Source organism: Camelus dromedarius, chromosome 18 (assembly GCF_036321535.1).
Source record: "Camelus dromedarius isolate mCamDro1 chromosome 18, mCamDro1.pat, whole genome shotgun sequence".
Lineage (NCBI taxonomy): Eukaryota > Metazoa > Chordata > Mammalia > Artiodactyla > Camelidae > Camelus > Camelus dromedarius.
In genome coordinates this window covers 44,363,412-44,383,600 of record NC_087453.1, presented here as the reverse complement: position 1 = coordinate 44,383,600, position 20,189 = coordinate 44,363,412, and the positions used below count along the sequence as shown (strand labels likewise).

General features: G+C 49.1%; 1 protein-coding gene and 1 long non-coding RNA gene across 5 annotated transcripts in view; one reads left to right on the top strand and one right to left on the bottom strand.

Annotated features, from left to right (window-relative positions):
* Positions 1-20,189, bottom strand: part of SLC24A3 (solute carrier family 24 member 3) — a 427,850-nt gene that overhangs the window by 284,714 nt on the left and 122,947 nt on the right. Inside the window, exon 1 of one of the 3 annotated variants that reach the window (XM_064475913.1) lies at positions 4,182-4,200. The exons of the other annotated variants lie outside the window; for them this stretch is intronic. The gene's annotated coding sequence lies outside the window, so the exon portion shown is untranslated. Of the gene's footprint in view, positions 1-4,181; positions 4,201-20,189 lie in introns of those variants that run through there. 3 annotated transcript variants of the gene reach the window in all.
* LOC135318537 (uncharacterized) lies at positions 1,228-4,883 on the top strand. 2 transcript variants are annotated; one of them, XR_010376684.1, is made up of 3 exons: positions 1,228-1,301; positions 2,960-3,087; positions 3,525-4,883. It is a non-coding gene; the product is annotated as an uncharacterized LOC135318537 (long non-coding RNA). The 2 variants fall into 2 exon arrangements; XR_010376685.1 differs by lacking the exon at positions 1,228-1,301 and adding an exon at positions 2,137-2,751.

Below are 20,189 nucleotides of genomic sequence, written 5' to 3'. Positions count from 1 at the left end.
GAGAGTGCCCTGCTCCTTCCAGACCACCAGCTGCCCACCCAACCGCCCAGCCAGGTTCAGGAAGAGCCCCGCCCAGCCCCAGCCCGGCCTCTGCAGAGGAGGTGATGGTGGGGCTGATGCTGGCAGGACCCAGAGGGGCCCCCATGTGAGGCCTCTGCTTCTGGCTCGATTCCCTTTGGGGTTTGCTGAGGGAGAAATTCGCTTGTCTAAGCCAGATCCTCTCTCAGGAACTAAACACCAGCAGCAAACAAAAACCAGACCAAACAGCATCCGTTTGAAAAGACAAAGTGGGACACGGGCAGGGAGCCCATCGTAGGCTCCCGACGAGCCAAGTGCCAAGAGCTCCCTTTAGTGCAAAGCAACAAAAAAATCACAAAGCTGAAGGGTCTCTCTCTCTCACTCTCACCCACCCCCCCACCCTGCTTTCTTTTTTGGGGAACTAAGTCAGGCATGTGTCCTCTCTGTGTAATTCATTTCCCTTGTGGTCCCAACCAGCCCCGGGGCCACCACCGGAAATGGTGGAGCAGAAGAACTTTCCACAGGCAGGTCCAAATATTTGCCCTCTGATGCCACCTGATTAAATCCGTGATTCTGGCTGTCCTAGAGAAAGGCAGAAACTTCCCCCCCCCCCAGATCCATGCTTTTTTCCCCCTTTGTCAGTTTTATTAGGTAGAATTATTACAGTTCGACTGCACATACACATTATATCGCATGTAAATGCATACACACAGCGTACTGCACATTTTTTAGTTTACATATAGGTACTAATTATTGTTTCTAAGAACAGATTAGAGCTTTGGCTTTTTAAACTTACATAGTTATCAAAGGAATAAAGCCAACTACAAAATAAGAATCAGCAGAAGGCGGTAATCCAATCATAAAGGGCAGTCACATGTGCTCACACATGTTCAAGAAATCAATCATCTAAGTTATAAATAATAAGTAGTTCACTTGTGTCCTTTTTTTGTTTTAGATTCTACACATAACTGATATTACAGGGCATTTTCTTTCTCTTTCTGGCCCATTTCACTTAGAATGATGATCCCCAGGGCCATTCCTTGTTGCTGCAAATGGCATTATTTCATTCTTTTTTATGGCTGAGTAGTATTCCATTGTGTGTGTATGTATGTATATCATCCCCCACATCTTCTTCATCCAGTCATCTGTTGATGGACATTTAGGCTGTTTCCATGTCTTGGCTGTTGTAAATAGTGCTGCTGTGAACATTGGGGTGCATGTGTCTTATTGAATTTTATTTTTCTCCAGGAACATGCCCAGGAGTGGGATTGCTAGATCACATGGTAAGTCTATTTTTAGTTTAAGGAACCTTCATACTGTTTTCCATAGTGGCTGCACCAATTTACATTCCCACCAACAGTGTAGGAGGGCTCCCCTTTCTCCACACCTTCTCTGGCATCTATCATTTGTAGACTTTCTAGTTATGGCCATTCTGGCTGGTGTGAGGTGACATCTCATTGCAGTTTTGATCTGGAAAGGCAGGAATTTGCTGGTTGTTCCTGAATCCTCTGCTCAATGGTGGTGAGCTCGCAGCGCAAAAGCCTTGCCTCCACTGTCTCTCCCTGGGGTCTGTCCTTCGGGGTCTAAGAGATGCTTTTACAGCAGGAGGCCAGCGGGGCTCAGACAAAGGAGCACCGGTTTTCCCGTTCCAGGAGAACCCACTGCTGGTAAACAGACAGGAAGCTTCTCAGGGGTGGAAGTCTGGGTTTGTCTGTCTGTTCATTTGTTCCCTTTTTTGTTTCACCATATTCATTACAAACATACAAACAACGTCACTAGATCTGCCCCCAGGTTGTGCAATGAGGCCACAGCCTTTATTCCCATATAGGCCCTTTTTTGGTTTTTGTTTTCAATTTGCTCTTCTTCTTCCAAGAGCATCCCTCATCCTCAGAGGGCTGCCATGGCTGGGCACGATGTGGGTCGTGGTACCCGCCCTCTCCTGGGTCCTTTTACAGTCGTCGTCTATTCCCTCTCCTGCCTGCCCTCAATCTCTGCCTCTTCCCTGAAGTAGGAGATGCCAAGCAAATACAACTGCAGCACAGGAGGGATTTCAGATGCAGAGTCACGGACTTGGCTCAGTGTCACGTGGCTGGGGTTCCAGACGTGGGGTGAGAACTGGGTCTAGGGTCCCACCCGTGAGGGTAGGGAAATCGATCACTCAAAAGCAGGGTGAAGCTTTTGTCTGTGTGGAGGGGATGTCATCAGGATGCCTGCCTCACACTTTGGGGGCTGAGGGGGGTGATTGCCAATGGCAGGTGCCCAGAAGGCCTAGGCCCCTTAAAGGAACTGACTGGAGACTCCTGTCCCTCTCTCCTCCCACCACCTTTCTAAGCCACTGTCCAGCCACTGGCAGCCAGGGAGGAGTGATCCGATTCCAAGATCTGGCTCAGAGCCCCGTCCATAATGCTCTTTTCCTTTCAAAACTCTCCGAGTCCGTTCCAGTCAGTCTGGCCCTTGAAAGGCAGCCCGGCAGACACAGTGGTGCCCTCCCCACACCTCCTCAGTCTTAACATTTCCATCCCCGCCTGCTCAACTTCCATGACCTCCATCAACATCCCTGTGCCGAAATATGTGATGGCTGTAGTGACACACCAGGAATGAACACACTCTCCTCCCTGCAGCCCTCAACCAACGACTAGTGGGAGCTGGCGTATATGTACCCCAGCTCCCACCCTCAGGGGTGAGAACCTGCTGAGTGCAGGCTCTCCACCACCTTCCAGAATCCCCCAGCAGGTGAGTCACCACCATGGCTTCCTTCCCTTCCCTGGGTCCCCTCCCAAATTGAGGACTCACACTCAAGTCCTCGCTCAGGTCTGCTGCTGGGAACCCACACCAAGACAGGCCTATGGTGTACCAGCCAGAGCCTGGGAAAGAGGGAAGAAAGCCCCGGTTGTAGTCATTAGGTATCTCTAATCTTTACTGTGTCTTTATCCACAATAAGTGTCGAAATGCTGCCCAGGCAACCCAAGCATGTGATGGACGAGGACAGGGCCCCCTGCCAGGCTCCTGGTGGCCAAGTGCTGTCTGGATGTGGGAGCTGGTTCCTGTCTGACATGAGATGCTGTGCAGGTGAGACCCCGACTTTGCTCCCCCAACCCGAGCCCTGCTCTTGGCTCAGAGCCCGATTCCACGTTCACTCTCCCCGTCCTCCTGCTGGGCGAGGCTGGCATGAAATTTTTACTCCATCTGATTTGGAGGTGGAAGGATTACAACAACATCCTGAAGCTTCCTGGCACAGGAGGGTGACTTAAAAAGCAACAAATACACTCTCCAACCTTCGCAATCAAGGCAGGGAGCTGGCTGGGGTCCCTTAAAAGGAAACTGCAATAAGTAGACTGTCAGGCTCCAAACCACAGGCTCACCACCCTGCAGCTGGCCTGGTAGGGGCAGGGGCATCTCCTAGGGCGGAAGGTGTTTCCACTGAGGTTGTCAGTGCCTGGAAAGTTCTGCCCTGGGGGTGGCTTTCTGCTCCTCCCCTGGAAACATACATCTCTCCTGTCCGCCAGGTCTCAAACAGGATGAAGCGCCCAAGACAGCATCATCGAACAGCTGGAGAATATTCACTGTGCACCACATGAAGCTAAATGCTAAGACGAGAAATTACAGATGACCATGAAATAGTGAATAATTTTAAGAATTATGCTTGGATCAGGGACAACTCTGGAATTTCAACGTAGCCACTTTGGAAAGATTTACACTCACCTCAACGGCTTTACCCACTAAACGATTTTGGAATTGCCTTTTAAAAAAAGTGTTTCATTTTCTCTGATTTAATTTTCAGCGAGGCACAACTTACACGTGGGAAAATGCACAGGTGTTCAGTGTACAGTTCAGTCCCTGTCAACACACGTAGACACCTGGTGACCCACAATTCAATGAAGGGACAGAGCACTGTCACCACAGGCAGTCCCCTTGACCCCTTTGCAGTCGAATGCAGGCACCTTGCCCTCTACACCTACGTTGTACAGTGTGCTTCCTAAAAACAAGGACATTCACTTCTACGAGTACCGCAAAGTTGTCAAAACATGGAAATTAACAATGCTAACAATACTATTACTGAATCTACAGACCTTATTCATTTTGCTCAGCGTCTCACTCATGTCTCACAGGAAGAGGAAGCCTTTCTGCCTGGGACTCAATCAAGAAGCACACACTGCACGTACCTGTCCCACTTCCTCAGTCTCCTGGCAAGCTGGGACGGCTGCTCTGCCGTTTCGCGTTCACGCCCTTGCCGGGCAGATTTTGTAGAATGCCCCTGAGTTTGGGTTTGCCTGACGATGCCTCTGGACAAGACTACTCTAGAAGTGCTGTGTGTCCTTCCCAGGGCGTCCCAGCAGGAGGCTCGCTGCCAGCTCCCCCCTCCGCTGCGCTGGGCCAGGGCAGGGCCAGCCAGGCCACCGCTGTCAGGTTACCGGTTTTTTCTTTGCCGTTAATGAGTACCCCAAGGGAATATTGTTCGAGACTGTGTCAGCGTCCTGTGTATCAGGCACTTAGCCCCTAGCTACAGCATTGCTGACAGTTCTTGCTTGAAACGCCTGTGATGGTGGCCAGATGGTGACTTTGCGAATTCGTCCTACTCAAAGGAGAGTTATTTCCAACTCATTCATTCATTCACTCACCCGTTCATGTGTTCAAATGTGGACTCACAGGTTCTCGCTTTATTCTATGGATTAGAACCTGTTACTGTCACTATCTATTTTGATTTCAAACTGCCCCAGCTTGAGCCAGCGAGAGCTCCTCCCAAAGCCAGCTGCCGGGCCCCTCTGACACGTCTGGCCTGAGCGATTCCTGGGCGCTGAGAGACCATGGGCCCCAGGTTTGTTTCAAATTAGATTTAACTTTCATTAAACGCTCTTCTTTCAAAAAAGCACGCTTTGGCTACACTGTTGGGTCCTGGGGCCAGGGGGCTGTCACAGCCGCTTCACCAGGGAGTGAGGCGAAGCAGTGGGCCTGGAACTGCAGAGGGCAGGGGGCGGCACCCACTCAGCACTCAGGAGGAGGGCTGGGGGGTGCGGCGGCCACGGCTGGAGGAGCCGCCAATGGTGTGAACAGAGGGCGCACAGCGGGCCCGCAGCCAGAGCCAGGCTGCGAGTACCGCTGGCGGAGACCCCGGCCAAAGGGGAGGGACAGGCGAGCAGGGGTGCCAGGCTCCCAGGACAGTCTCTGGACCCTGGCTGGCTACTTTTAACTCTGTCTTGTTTTTCTCTCTGGATGGACCTTGTCCGTCAGCATTCATCGTCACCACTTCCTGGACTGTTCTCAGTACAGACACCAGCAAAGACGGTTCTCAGTTCAGAAGGAACCTAACCTCTCCCTGTAACAATGTTTTTGTCCCACTGACTGCCACCCATGCCACCCATGCGTTAGCTAAATGTACACACATACACACACACACACACTTACATTCTTATTCGTTACCAAAAAATTAACACTCAGATAGTTACCTTTTCCACCATTTCTTCCAAGAGTCTCTTTTTTAGCTTTCCTACTCTACAATGGATGCCACGGGCCGTGGTAATACAACGCTCCTTCTGAATCTCACAGCGTGAAACACAGAGCCCGTTACTCAGCAGACGTCCAGGGATGATGGATGCTGGTCCATTATAGGAACATCCAAAACAGAACGGCTTTCTCAAACACCGTAAACACACCAACGCCAAACAGCACTGGGCCCAGGGCTGCCTGGGACCTTCCAGACTTGGGGATGCTTCTCGCACCTCCCACCAGACCCTCTCCCTATCGCGGCCCACAAAGGCAGAGTCAGCTGGTTCTCACTCCTGCCTTCTCCCCTCTTCCCAGGTGAGGCGTGGCTGAGCAGGGGGTAAAACAGAAGTGAGGCAGGCCAGCCAGTCTGAGGACCTGGGCATCTAATCAGACAACTGTTTGTTCCACCGAAAACTTTTCCTAGGCAACCCCCAAAAAGAGACAAACAGCCCTTGGATACCCCAAGAGTTTTTACAAATGGTCCCCAGTGGATGAAGAAGGGTTAAAAAAAAAAAAGAGGCCTTTCCATTTAGTGTCTGCTTTCATTCCAAGTCTATTTAATAATGAAGGAAGGTTCTGTTTCACCTCAGTGAAAATTTCAAGCCTCAATTATCTCAATTTCTTTGCAGAATCATGGCTTTTCCTTTCTCAGCTTCCAGACTTAATAAATCGGGGGGAACTCCTCTTTGGGGAGCCAGGCTGCTCTTTGGGGCCACCGTCCAGAGGAATGACCTGGCGGCTGAGGGAGACCTGCACTGCGCGGGCACCGGCGCCGTCTTCCCTCCAGCTCTGCACGGCCCCGCGTGGCCACCACCCACCCCACGCGGCCACTGAAAAGGGAACTAAACAGAATTAAATAAAAGCCAAAGCGTAGCTAGTCAGGGGCACTAGCCACACCTCAAGTGCTCAGCAGACACACGTGGCAAGTGTCCTCCTTCTGATAAACAGTGCAGAGAAGGGAGGGAGTTCTCCTGGACGGCCAGCTGGCCAGTGGGCTCAGAGGACAGGGACCTGGGGTCACAGCCACGCCAGGACTTGAGAGAGCACCGTCTCCATTCACAGCCCTGGTGGTGGGTGCAGTGTGTACACCTGGGGCGGAGGTGGGGGAGACAAGGCAAGTGACCTTTAACATTCTTCTATGGACCTTTCCCCTCCCAAATACCTCCCACTCTCCACTCCTCAGCAAGCCGGAGCGTTCACTTCAGCACAGGGCCCCACTGCTGGTTCCCATTTTTCCCCTTAACTTTTAATGAAGTCGGTTCGATGGTAGCCCAAGGTCTTTCTGTGACACTTTTCATTCCCCCTCATTATTATTCAGGGTCTCATGAAAAGATGGGCGTGGTTAGGGGGGCCCCTCCAGAGCTGGACAGTTGATTACTCCCATGGGTTTTGGAAGATAGAGGAAAGTCATTAGGGATGGGTGGGGAGGCAGGAAGCGAAGAGAGACTGGAACCCACAACCACACTCAAAAACCTATTAAAATGAAGGAACTACAGGAAAAGGAAAACCTCCAGGGGTCTCCTTTCAGTATGAAAGTAATTCACGTTGGAGATAATTATCACCTTAAGTGTGTGCCATGAGCTTGCGGTATGTAAATTTGCTCTTAAAATAGTCCGAGTAACTTCCACTTCCAGAAGGCTGGGATAACGTAGGGACAATTAGATGAAGACGAACTCACAGGAGGCGTGACTGTTCACGAGGGGCCGTGATGACTGCTTTGCCTTTGAAGAAGTTAAGCTTCCGCGCTGAAAATCAGGACCCTTGGCAGTGGAAGGGGGAAACAAGACGCCCCCACCCGACACACACACACACACACACACACACACACACACACACACAATGACCTTGTCAACTTGCAGTTTGAAAAAGTAAGAACAGATCACGGTATGAGTTAGTCAGGAGGGTTGGACAGGTAGAAGGAGATGGATTTCCTGTTTGAAGGAAGCCCCTGCCAAACCTGGAAGGGGTGAGCAGAGAGAGAATTGTTTTTAAGACTTGCAAAGTTTGAATGGGCTTAAATACACGCCTCACCTGGAGGCAGGGAGCAAAACCGAATAATAAGTAATACCTGGACCCACAGGGAAAGTCAGAAGGGAAAAAAAAAAGGATCTGATTTTCATCTTCACAGGTGGGTCCTAAGCCACAGCACAGGCAGCCTTTGCTGCGGGCTGGGCCCACTGCGGGGCCTTGAGGAGGGGCTGGGGGCGGGGCGCCAGCGCTACCCACCATACACCAGGCTTTCCAAGACCAGCATTTGAATGAAGCATGGCCGTCTTCTCACTCTGACGTCAAGCGTCAACAAAGCGTCACTAGAGAGGCATTACTGCTCAAATTGGGGATTTCTCTGGATGTGTGCCCAGGAGTGGGACTGCGGGATCACATGGTAGGTCTATGTGTAGTTCTTTAAGGAATCTCCATACTGTCCTCCACAGTGGCTGCACCAAACTGCATCCCCACCAGCAGTGCGGGAGGGCTCCCTTTGCTCCACAGCCCCTCCAGCATTCATCGTTTGTGGACTTTTTAATGATGGCCATTCTGACTGCTGGGAGGTGGTGCCTCATTGTAGCTTTGATTTGCTTTTACTTGATGGTTAGCGACGTTGAGCATCTTTTCACGTGCCTGCTGGCCATCTGTACGTCTTCACTGGAGAAATGTCTGTTTAGGTCTTCTGCCCATTTTTGATTGGGTCGTTCGTTTTTTTGTTATTGAGTTGTATGAGCTGTTTGCATATTCTGGAAGTTAAGCCAAAAAGATACATGCACCCCAATGCTCATAGCAGCATTATTTACAAAAGCCAAGACACGAAAGCAACCTAAATGTCCATCAATAGATGAGCAGATAAAGAAGATGTGGGGTATATATACAACAGAATACTACTCAGCCATAAAAAAGAATGAAATAGTGCCATTTGCAGCAACATGGATGGACCTAGAGATCATCATACTCAGTGAAGTAAGTCAGACAGAGAAAGACAACTATCATATGATATCACTTATATGTGGAATCTAAAAAAATGACACAAATGAACTTATTTATAAAACATAAAGAGACTCACAGACATAGAAAACAAACTTACAGTTACCGGGGGGAAAGAGAGGGGACAGATAAATTAGGAGTTTGGAATTAGAAGATACCAACTACTATTTACAAAATAGATAAACAACAAGGACCTACTGTAGAGCACAGGGAACTATATTCAAAAGCTTGTAATAACCTAAAATGGAAAGGAATCTGAAAAAGATACATACATGTATAACTGAATCACTACGTTGTACACCTGAAACCAGCACAACGTTGTCAGTAAGAAGCAGTCTTAGGCTTTTCTGTGTATCAGCTCAAAAGAAATCCCCCAGTACCCCGTTCCTGCCAGATCCTGCCCCAAATCTTCTTAAAGGCCCTCCCATGCAGAAGCCCCACCAGAGCCCATGGACAGAACCTGGAATGTGAAAGGGACTTAAAAATGCCCGCAGTGGAATCACACTTTCTAAAGGAGCCGTCCTGTTCCCTCCCCATCTGCGGGGCCTGAACCAGGCCTGCGATCAGGCTTATCTGGGGAGCCTGGGGAGACCCAGATTCCTGGGCCCACGCCCAGCGCTCCTGACTCAGTCCCTCTGCGGTGGGGCCAGAGGATACGCATTTCTCCCTCCCTCCCAGGGGGAATGGAGGCTCCGGGTCCTGGAACTGCTCCTTGAGAAAGACCACTGCTTGAATGATTCCTGTGGTTCCCACACAAGTCAAGCCAAAGGGGGGCGGGGGCACAGCCTTGCCCTCGTTTGCTGACGGTGCCCAGTGCGAGGCCCCCCGGGGGAGAGCTTGTGTCTGCACCAGCACAGCCGCACGCCGGGTGGGGGTGTCATTCTCAGGAGGCCATGAACACAAGCCCCTGTGTGGTCCACAGGGAGGCTGCTCGATACAGCGCTGGGCAGACAGCAAGCTGGGCTTCTGGAACGTTCTTCCTCCACTGCTCCCACTGCTCCTCCCACCCACTCCCCGGTAGCCCTGGACTTGGCAGGTTCTCATCCCTGCAGATGACAGCACCGCCCAGAGTAAACCAGGGGTCTGGGTCTGGGAGGGGAGCGTTGCTAAGGCAACGTGTGCTTTGAAAGTTAGCTGCTGCAGAGATGCGGACACCAGGCCAGGCTGCAGAACGTCAGCTGTGCGTGGCACCCCCTGCCCAGTCCTGTTCCCCATTAGGGCTTGGACACCAGCTACTCTGCAGCCCATGTCCCTCCCGGCCAGGGGTGAGGTCATCACTGCACCCACAGCTCCCACTGAAGACCCGCTGGGCCCGCACTAAGGACTGGGCGCCTTCCATCATCGGCCCCTCCGCCTGCTCGCATCTGGTCCTCCCTGGACACTCACCGCTCAGGAGAAAACCATCCCCGCCGCCCGGCCCGGCGGCCCCTCTCAAGCTGCAAACTGACCCTCGAAGATGTTTTCATTCTCCAGGAGCTGTTTTTCCTGGCATACGTGTAACATACAAAGGAAAAAAGCCTTTGCTTTTTAAAAAAAAAAAAAAAATCCAATACAAAATAAGCCATTGTTAAGGCTCCAAACAGTCTGTTGTAACTCCCTAGTATGCTCTAAAAACAATAAAGCCCTCGAGGGTGTGTGTTCTTTGGCCATCGCTTCTCTCCCGGGCTTGGTCTGACTGTACTGTGTTCCCGCCACGGTCTCTGCGATGCCCCAGAGAGCCCCGCACGGGTGTCCCCACCAGACACGCAGGCACGCCCGCCGGGCGCCGGGGCCCTCCTGTCAGCACTGGTAGACACTCAGACAGCTGAAACTGTTCTCCAGGGGACACTTTTTTCTTCCCTTATGCTGCAAATAAAGCTGGTAGCCAATTCTGGATAACGAATTTAAGAAGATGGACAACGCTCCATGAAAACTGAGACATTTGGCGGAAGACTGTCCAAGACAACTGGGTCTGAGGCAAAGCCAGCGTCCCGGGGGAATGGGCTGGCAAGCAGCGTAGCCGTCCTTCAACTGCTGCGTGTCGAAGCTCCACAGCCTTGGCCAAAGGAAGGGAAGAAAGGAAGAGGGCGTCTGAGAAGGACCCGGGGCCCTCTGGGAGGCCATTTCTGTGCTACTGACCCGCTGTCGCCGGCTGAAGTAGAAACAGCGGTGGTCTCAGAGATGAGCATTTGAGCCCCCATGGAACACCTGTGTGGCTGGAGTCTGCAGGTACCTGAACATCTGCAAACACCAGCGCTCCCAACCGTGCCCCCAGCTTCCTCACCATTGCTTGGTCCCAGGTGGGAAGCGCAGGGGGTTGGGGGGACAGAGTTAAGGTCACAGTGAGGATGGAGTGAAGAGGTCCTCACACCTCGGACACTCACGGGGATGGGAAGATCTCGGCTAGTGCCAACCGTGTGACTTTGAATTATTGGTAGTTGGAGTCCCAGATCAAGCTACCTGGATCACATGTGTGAGGCACAAATGTTTAAACATTTTGTTTTAAAGGTCATTGCAAGTCTGCTGAGTCATTTCTGCCTGCCTTTCCACCATTCCACTGGGGATGTTAATAACTTTCAACAGAATTCTTTGCGACAGTCAACAGTATGAGGCAACATCATTCGCTGTTCATCTTGAGACCAAAGAGAATTCCAGTTCAGTTCGTCTTTACACCTTCCTTCTGTTTTCCTGGTCATCTCACCAGATCTGGGGCAAGACTGGCTGAGGTAGGAACAGCAGGGGACTAAGAGACGTTGGTTTAAGTCCTCCATCCCCTCAGGGGTCCACTGTGGTTGAGGGTCTGCAGGTAACTCGGCGTCTCCAAACACTAGTCGTCTTCTCTGGGAAATGCACAAGACGGTGTTGACTCTGCTTCGTGGAAATGTCACGGGGACTTCGTGAAAGGGACCGAGGCCGACAACTCTGCCCGACCAAGAGCCTATGATGTGTCAGGCTCTTTAATGTGCTCTGCCTGCATTATTTGATTTCTTATAAGAAACCTGTATCTTCGGTGTCATCATTCGCACCTGTCACATAAAAGCATTAATCCCCAGGGTCACACAGCCAGCAAGCGGACAATCTAGAGAGAATTCAGACTCAGATGACTCGACCCTAGAAGTCCCTCCCCTAAAAACCTCAAACGATACATGTCAAAGTGCCCTGAAAATGCTGAAGCCAAGTCCAAGGGTATGATGCAACTGTCCACTAACCAGAAATGCTACTTACACTGGCATCGCACGGGTCCCGTGCTGTCGGGGAACAAGCGGTTTCACCTAAGTGGGATATTCCAGGTAACTAATAGCTACCCCTAATTAAGAATCGACCTTGCAGAAACTTTTAATGGAAAATTTCCAAAAGTAATTACATTCTTTTTTTTTTTTTTTCGGTCTTAAACACACATGGATCTGAATTTAAAGATTTCTAAAAATAATCCAGGACATTAATGAATATGAGGCATGAAAATGAGATACAATTGGGCAATGTTCTCAAAGTCTGTCATGTGTGTAAAGCAGCCCCAAATGGCTGGACGTGTTAGTTTTCCAAGTCTACTTTTTCCCAGAATATTTCATTACAAAAATCTTCAAATACGCCAAAAAGTTTAAAAAATGTTACCCACCACCTTGATTGCAATATAACACCGGAAGATGCTTGTTTTACCTCCCAGGTGCCCATCTATTCACTCCTCCAACATCTATCCATCTGTCTTTTTAAAAATGCATTTAAAATTACATTGCAGATACCAGCACGCTTCTCCCTGAGTACTTCAGCATCTATATCAAATCAATATTTGTTTATGGTGCTTTTCTATTGAGATACACTTCACCTACAATGAAATGCACAAGCTTATGTGAATATTCACGGAGTTTTGACAAACGAACACAACTTTGTAGCCCAAATCTCCATCCAGATGCCGAGCATTACGACTGCCCCGGAAGGTTCCCTGGCACCCTGCCCTAGTCAATTCCACCCTCACTCCCGAGGGATTCTACTTTCCACAGGTCTTCCTGCTTCTCCCCCGGAGGACAGCTGTCACTTCACAAGTGCCAGAGGTTCTGTTTCTGATCTGTGACCTCATTTTATCTGCAGTTATCTGGGTGGGATTGTGACAGCAATTCACAGCCACTTTCAAGGAAAGGCGTGAGCCCTGGGGTTGTCTTTTCCATGAGGCTGAGAGGCACTTCCCCCAATAAGGATTTGGGAGGAACGGATATTGCCAGCAGCCTGGTCTCCATAGAAATGAAGAGCTACTGGACTGTTACAAAGTCTGACCAAATAGCCTTCCACCTGTAAGATCCAGTGCTGATTTGTATAAGAACAGAATTTCCACCAGTGTTAAAATTTCTGCGTGCTAGTATTTCACTAGACTCCTGAGGGACTGAGCTTGGAAGGAAAATAATGGCTCACTCAACTTTTTCGAGCCATACTGTTGTGACATTCATGTGTTGTTATGTTGACAACCATACAATGAGACATCAAGACATTTGCACATTGAGATGTTAAGACATGGCACGTTCAGACTGCTGAAACGTGCACAGGTTGACATCCACGTGCTAAGATGCTGAGACATTCGCACGTTGAGATGTTGAGACATTCGCACGTTGAGGTGTGAGGATATTCCACATTGAGACATTCACAGGTTGACATGTTGAAACATCTTCAGATCCAGGTGTTGAGATTTTTCATATGTTGTTGTGTAGAGACATCCACGGAACCCGGCAAGACATTCACACGTTGAGATGTTGAAACATCCACAGATTGAGGTTACTTAAGCCAGGCCCAGGATACACACCCTGACTCCTTCTCAGCAAAGTCTGCTAAACTCTTCTTCCACATCCCTTCTCTGTAGCAGTGCTGGCCCCACCCTGGAGAGCTCCATGGACAGTTTGCATCCATGCCTGTGGTTTCCTCTGACTCCCTAACTGAGGGTGTCACCTGGCCCCAGGGGGATGCTTGACCTCTACAGAGGCAGGCAAGAAATGCTGGGGTTCAGCCCAGGAGTGACCCTCAACCTATGTGGGATGAGCGCTGGGGGATAAACACCCCAGTTTCCTCTCCTGTCAGTGGCTCCACACTGTCTCACAGAGGGTCCTCCCTGGAACTGAGCCCTTGTCGTCCTCAATGGTAACATCCCCTACTGCTGTTTCTTTTTTGGGAGTTCGGGGCTTGATTCATGGTTTAGGAAGTGTTCCTTTTTAAAAAAAATTTTATTGACATACAGTCAGTTAACAATGTCAATTTCTGGTATACAGCATCATGTCCCAGTCATGCATGTATATATATATAATCGTTTTCGTATTCTTTTTCATTAAAGGCTATTACAAGATATTGAATATATAGTTCCCTGTGCTATACAGAAGAAATCTGGTTTTTTATCTATTTTTATATATAGTGGTTAACCTTTGCAAATCTCAAACTCCCAAATTCATCCCTTTCCAGCCCTTTCCTCCGGGTAACCATAAGATTGTTTACTATGTCTGCGAGCCTGTTTCTGTTTTGTACATGAGTTCCTTAGCATCCTCTTTCTTCTTCTTCTTCTTCTTTTTTTTTTTTTTTTTTTGAGATCGCCTCCCTAACAATCTATTTGTACTCAAATCCTTGTTTCTGATTTTGGTGGGAACCCAAACTAAGCCATCTCTGAAGCACCAGCCCTGTCTCCAAGCGCAGCTGGAAAGCGGAGTCAGGACATCCACCCTGGACAGCAGGGACACTTCCTCTTCCACTGGCTACCAGGTTACCGTCTACTCACCACACACCTGCAGAAGCATGTGGGGGCAGGACCTGCGCCTTGGAGAGTAAGGGGCCCTGATGGCAGGAATCCATGGAGGTGCCTCATCTCCAAATCCCTCCGGGGCTGGGGCCAGGCTCGCCTCCCCCCACGTCACAGGGAGGGCCCAGTTCTCTCCCTCCACCCCCCAATGCTCCTGTGAGTCAGTGGTAACAGGAGTTGACAGTTCTCTTTGCAGGGGGTGGAGGGCTCCCCCCCCCCAAAATGGGGAGCAGGTGCTGGAGCTCTACACAGATGGTTCCCAGCACGTGACTCCTGCAGTCTCCGGGCAAGCATAAATGAAGGATGCTCACAGAGACAGAGAGAGCGCTGAACATGGGCAGCCTGAATGAATAAGAATTTCTGTTTTAATTGGGGAAACGAAAGATCGAAAAAGATACACATGGTGAAACTTTCATAGAAAATAGTTCAGTAGTTTACCAGTAAGTTGACTATAGGGATGTTCAAACAAAAACTGGTACATTAACTGCTCAGAGCAGCACTATTTACAGGAGGCGGAAGGTGGAAATACCCAAATGTCCAACAACAGGTGAGTAGATACACAAAGTGTGGTGTGGTCTCACAACAGTAAGTCACTCAGCGGCCATAAAAAGGAATGAAGTATTGATACCTGATAATACATATGCAAGCAAGCATATGTTGACATGTGATAATATATATCAATATATGATTGTATATATATGTATACACACTATACCTCATAAATATTATACTAAACGAAATAAGACAGACACTGAAGTCCACATGTCACATGATTCCATTTATAAAAAATACGTGGAATAGACAAATCCATAGAAATGGATCAGTGTTTTCCAGAGACTAGGGTCAGAGAGGAGTAGGGAGTGACTGCCCACGGCTAAGGGAGTCCTTTAGCCGATGGAAATGCTTCAGAACTAGAAAGAAGTGACAGTTGCATAACACTGCAAATGAAATAAATGCCACCAAATTGTACACTTTAAAACGGTTGAAACGGTAAATTTTATATTGTGTATATTTTACCACAATTTTTTTTAAAGCAAGGTAGAAATCTGCGAAAGTGGACACCTCTGGATTTCTCAAGTGTCATCGGACACTTCTACGAGCTGAAAGGGGAGTCAGAGATAAGCTCGTCTCTAAACCCATTTTGAAGCTCAAGATGCAGAGCGGTTAACGACTCGGTCGAGGCTACCAAGGGAGTCTGGAGCAGTCATCCCGCTTGCTAGAGGTTCTCTTTTTTTTCCAAAATGAGACCACAGTTTACGTGGCGGCTACTGTAACAGGCCACCAAGCACGGAGCAAAAGCAAAAATAACAAATGGGATGACATCAAACTAAAAAGCTTTTTCACAGTGAAGGAAACTATCAGCCAAACAAAAAGGCCACGTACTGAACGGGAGACGACATTTGCAAATGATACATCTGATGAGGGGTTAATATCCAACATACACAAAGAAGTCATACTACTCAACATCGAAAACAAAACTGGATTAAAAAAATGGGCAGAGGACCTGAATAGACATTTTTCCAAAGAAGACATACAATGGCCAAGAGGCACATGAAAAGATGCTCAACATCACTAAATGCAAATTAAAGTGAGATATCACTTCACACCTGTCAGAATGGCTATCGTTAAAAATAAAAAACCCCACAAATAACAAGTGTTGGTGAGGATGTGGAGAAAAGGGATCCCTAATGCACTGCTGGTGGGAATGTAAATTGGTGCAGCCACTGTGGAAGACAGTACGAAGACTCCAAAAAATTAAAAATAGAACTACCACATGAGTCAGCAATTCCACTCCTGGGTATTTATCCGAAGAAAACAAAAACACTAATTTGAAAAGATATATGCACTTCTACGTTCAATGCAGCACTATTTACAATAGGCAAGATGTAGAAGCAACCTAAGTGTCTACCTACAGATGAGTGGATAAAGAAGATGTGGTATATGTACACAGTGGAATACTACTCAGCCATAAAAAAGAATGAAATATCGCCATTTGCAACATGGATGGACATAGAGAGCATTATGCTAAGTGAAATAAGTCAGAGAAAGACAAATACTGTATGATTTTACTTATATGTGGAATCTAAAAAACAAAACAAATGAACAAACATAACCAAATAGAACCAGAGTCAGATACAGAAAAGAAACAGGTGGTGAGGGGAGAGGAGGAGAGAAGGGGGAGGGAAAGAAATAGCTGAGGGAGATTAAGAGGTACAAACAGAGGTCTAACCTCCCTCTGCCTCTCTCTTATAAGGACACTTGTGATAGCATTTAGGGCCCACTTGGATAATCCAAGGTCATCTCCCCATCTCAAGATCCTTAATCACATCTGCAAAAAACTTTACCATATAAGGTAATAGTCACAGGTTCCAGGAGTTAGAACCTGATATCTCAGGGGGACACCATTAGCATCACTCCAACCAGTAACCAGGGCAATGCAAATTAAAGCCACAATCAGACACACGACCAGACTTGCAGACCACACCAAGACAGACAATACCAAGTATTGTTGATGGAGTAGAACAATGGGAACGCACATCTCCTGCTGGGGAGAGTGTAGATCCACCTGTACAACCACGCAGAGCACACGTGGAACCTACAGAAAGTAAGGGTGTGCATACCCTACTATCCGGCCATCCCACTGCTAGAGAAACTGGCCTTACAGGAGACACCCACGATTGTTCTGCGTGGCGCTGTCATCATCAAAAGCCTGGACACAATCCAAACGTCCATCCACAGGAGAACAGCCAGCTGAAATGGGATGTAGTCACACCTACGGATACCACGCAGCTTTGAAAGTCGGCGAACCAGAGCCTCAGACACTGACGAGGACAAACCTCGCACGTGTTCACATTGAGGGAGGAGCGCAGGCTGCACGAGGACTTACACGCCGTGTGAAATCATTTCTACCGAACGCAAAAACACTCAGCTGCTGCTTCGTGGTGTTTCTGGATGTGTGCACTCGTGGCAAAACCCTAGCGACAAGCCCTGGGCTCACAGACAGCCAGTGCTAGGCAGCGGCTGCCCCGGCGAGGCAGGGGCCAGGATGCGGACGCGAGCAGCGAGAAGTCCAAAGGGGATTTCAAGATGCATTTGCAACAGCTTACTTCTTAGGTGAGTGACAGCTACGCAGACGTTCATTATACTTTTCCCAATTCATCTTTCTGTCTGAAATGCTTTGTGACAATGCTGTTTTACATGTAGGAGGTGACGTATGTGGCTGGCGGGAGTGGTGGCGAACCAGTAGGAAGGCCCGGCAGGTACGAGAGCTTGCTCTTAGTCCCAGGGGTTCTTAACCAAGGGGTCTATGGATAGAATTTAGGGGGCCTGTCAACAGGGATATGTGAATACATCTTTTTTTTTAACTGACTTCTAACTGAAATGCAGCATTTCCTTCTAATGCAAATGTTGGCAGCAAACCACATGGTATATTAGCAATTTCTTAGACTTTATCACCAAAAGCTGTCGGTACTTTGCGGCCCATTACAGTGTGCAGATATCTCGAGACAGCATTTATGCTCTTCGGCAATTCAAAATGACAGCTGTCATCAGACCCACCACCAGCTCCCGCGACCGAGCAGGAGGATAAGGAAGCACGAAGGCTGTTCCTCCGTCACCAGCTGCTCACTCACCCTACTGATACCGCAGCTCAACACGGCTGAAACACCTTCTGCTGCCCCGTGTATTTTACCCTAAGTAGTCAAAAACAAGGTCCCTCACCAGGCTGCCTACCAGGTTAAGCACCCATGGAGGAGGAGAGGGGCTCGGGGTCCCCAAGGAGTTGGGGCAGTGGCTACGGAAGGTCGGGGTGGGGGTGGTCCCCACGGTTCCAGGACAGAAGGGTCAGAAATAAAAATCAGATCCCGACTTAAGGAGGAAAAGAAAGAGGCACATGCTTATCTCAGCAGACAGAGAACGCAGAGCCCAGACCACGGTGAGCTCTTTGCGAACGTGTCGTCGTCCTTATCCCGCCTTCCATCTCCTTTTGTTGGATTTTAACCAGAGCTGATCTTGTGAAGGGCTCTGAACTCAGATCAAAACCTAACCCAAGAACTGACCTAGTGGATCCCACCTCGCAGGGGCCTCCAAACCCAACGGAAACCCAAGTGAAGGCCGAGTCTGTAATTCGGTGATGAGAACCACGCGTGGCTTCCTCCCTTCAGGCCAGAAGGATGGGTGGGTGGGGCAGGGTCGTGGGGAGCCGGCTGGTTTCCTGACTCAGCTGGGCCTGAGGTGCGGTCAGGCTTTGGGAAGCCTGAACAGGAGTCAAAGGATGTTGAGACGGAAATGAGAACACGATTGCTTCTGGGAGGAAGCAGCTTCGTCCACTAGAAAGGGGAGTTGGGGTGGTGCTTCTGCCCCAGAGGGAGGACCTCGGGGAGTCTCTGCGCCTCACCGCTGCCCACAGAGGAGAAGGGGCGCATCTTGGGAGGGAGGCTGGTGAGCCCCTGGCACCTGGTGGGCACATGCACACGTCCGTCATTAAGTCTGCCATTTATTGAGCATTTGCTGTGTGCCGGGCATGCTGCTAGGTGCCCTTTAAAAATCAGCTTTACTGAAGTATAGTTTACCCACCTGGGCCCGGGTAACCACTGATCTGCTCCCTGCCTCTGAGGATTAGTTTGCATTTTCTAGGATTTTACACAAATGGAATCACACAGTAGGTTCTCTCTGGTGTCGGGCTCCTTCCATCTGCATGACGTTTCTGAGACCCGTTCACACTGTTGTGTGTTTTGGAGGTTCATTCCTTCAAGAGCTGGGTAGCAGCCCCTTACGTGTATGCGCTCCTGTTCGTTTACCCGTTGACCAGTTGATGGAGAGCTGCGTTTTTCCATGTGGGGCTATTATGAATACAACTGCTATGAACACTCATGTGCATGTCTTTTTGTGACCATACATTTTCAGTTCTTTGGGGAAAACACCTACGAGTGCCATGGCTGGGTCATGTGCTAAGTGTATGTTTACCGTATAAGACACTCCAAACTGTCCTCCGGTGTGGCTGCACCCTTGTATGTTTCCATCAGTCGTATGTCAGAGTTCCAGGTGCTCCACATCCTTGTCAACACTTGGCATTGTCAGCTTTTAAATTTGAGCCATTCTAGTGAGTGTGCAGTAGTGTTGCATTAGTTTTAATTTTCATTTCCCTGATGACCAATGACGCTGTGCATCCCTTCATGAGCTTACCAGTTTATGTATGTTTATCAGTCAGGTTAATGTGATAAAGGACGCTGCTCAGGGGAGACGCCTGCTCGTGCGTCTTGGTTCCTCCTTGAGAAGTTTCTACAACGCAAGCTCTATGGACAAGGACCATGTCTCAGTGACCCTTATTCCTCTAGCACAGTGTCTGATACACGGCAGGTACTCAATAAAGAAAGTCTGTTGAAAAAATGAGCAAATGAATTCCAGCTAATTCTGGATGCAACTAGAGTGTTAAGCTTTGGTTTTTCTACACTGAATGGCCCAAGACTTAGCTTCTGTTTTTGTTTTGATGGCTGTGATGAAACTGTCTCTCCTTTCGTATCAGGCCTTCAGCCTCCCCCTGCCTGTTGATAACCAACCTCCCAAACTGGTGATTTGAACCTACGGTGGTGATTTGAACCACATAAATAAAAGCAAATAAGCCTGAAAGAGAGCCTTGAAGACTTCAAGATGACTTTTGGAAAAACTTCCTGGGAGATTCCTATACAATGGTTCCCCCATCAGGGGCTGAGAACCCATGTGTTGAAACACAGGTCTCTGGTGCAGGGAGCAACTCAGCAGGAAGGCTGAGCGCAGACAACTGGGGCTTTGGGGACAGAACCAAGAAAGAGGGACCTGGATTCAAATCCTAACTGCTCTACTCCTATTCCTCGGGCCTTCGAAACTTCCTGAATCCCACCAAGGGGGGAAAACGCTGCGTTTACAGTGTGTTTTAAGAATTAAATGAGGAGACGGATGTGGAGGCTTCCACACAGCCGCTCACAGC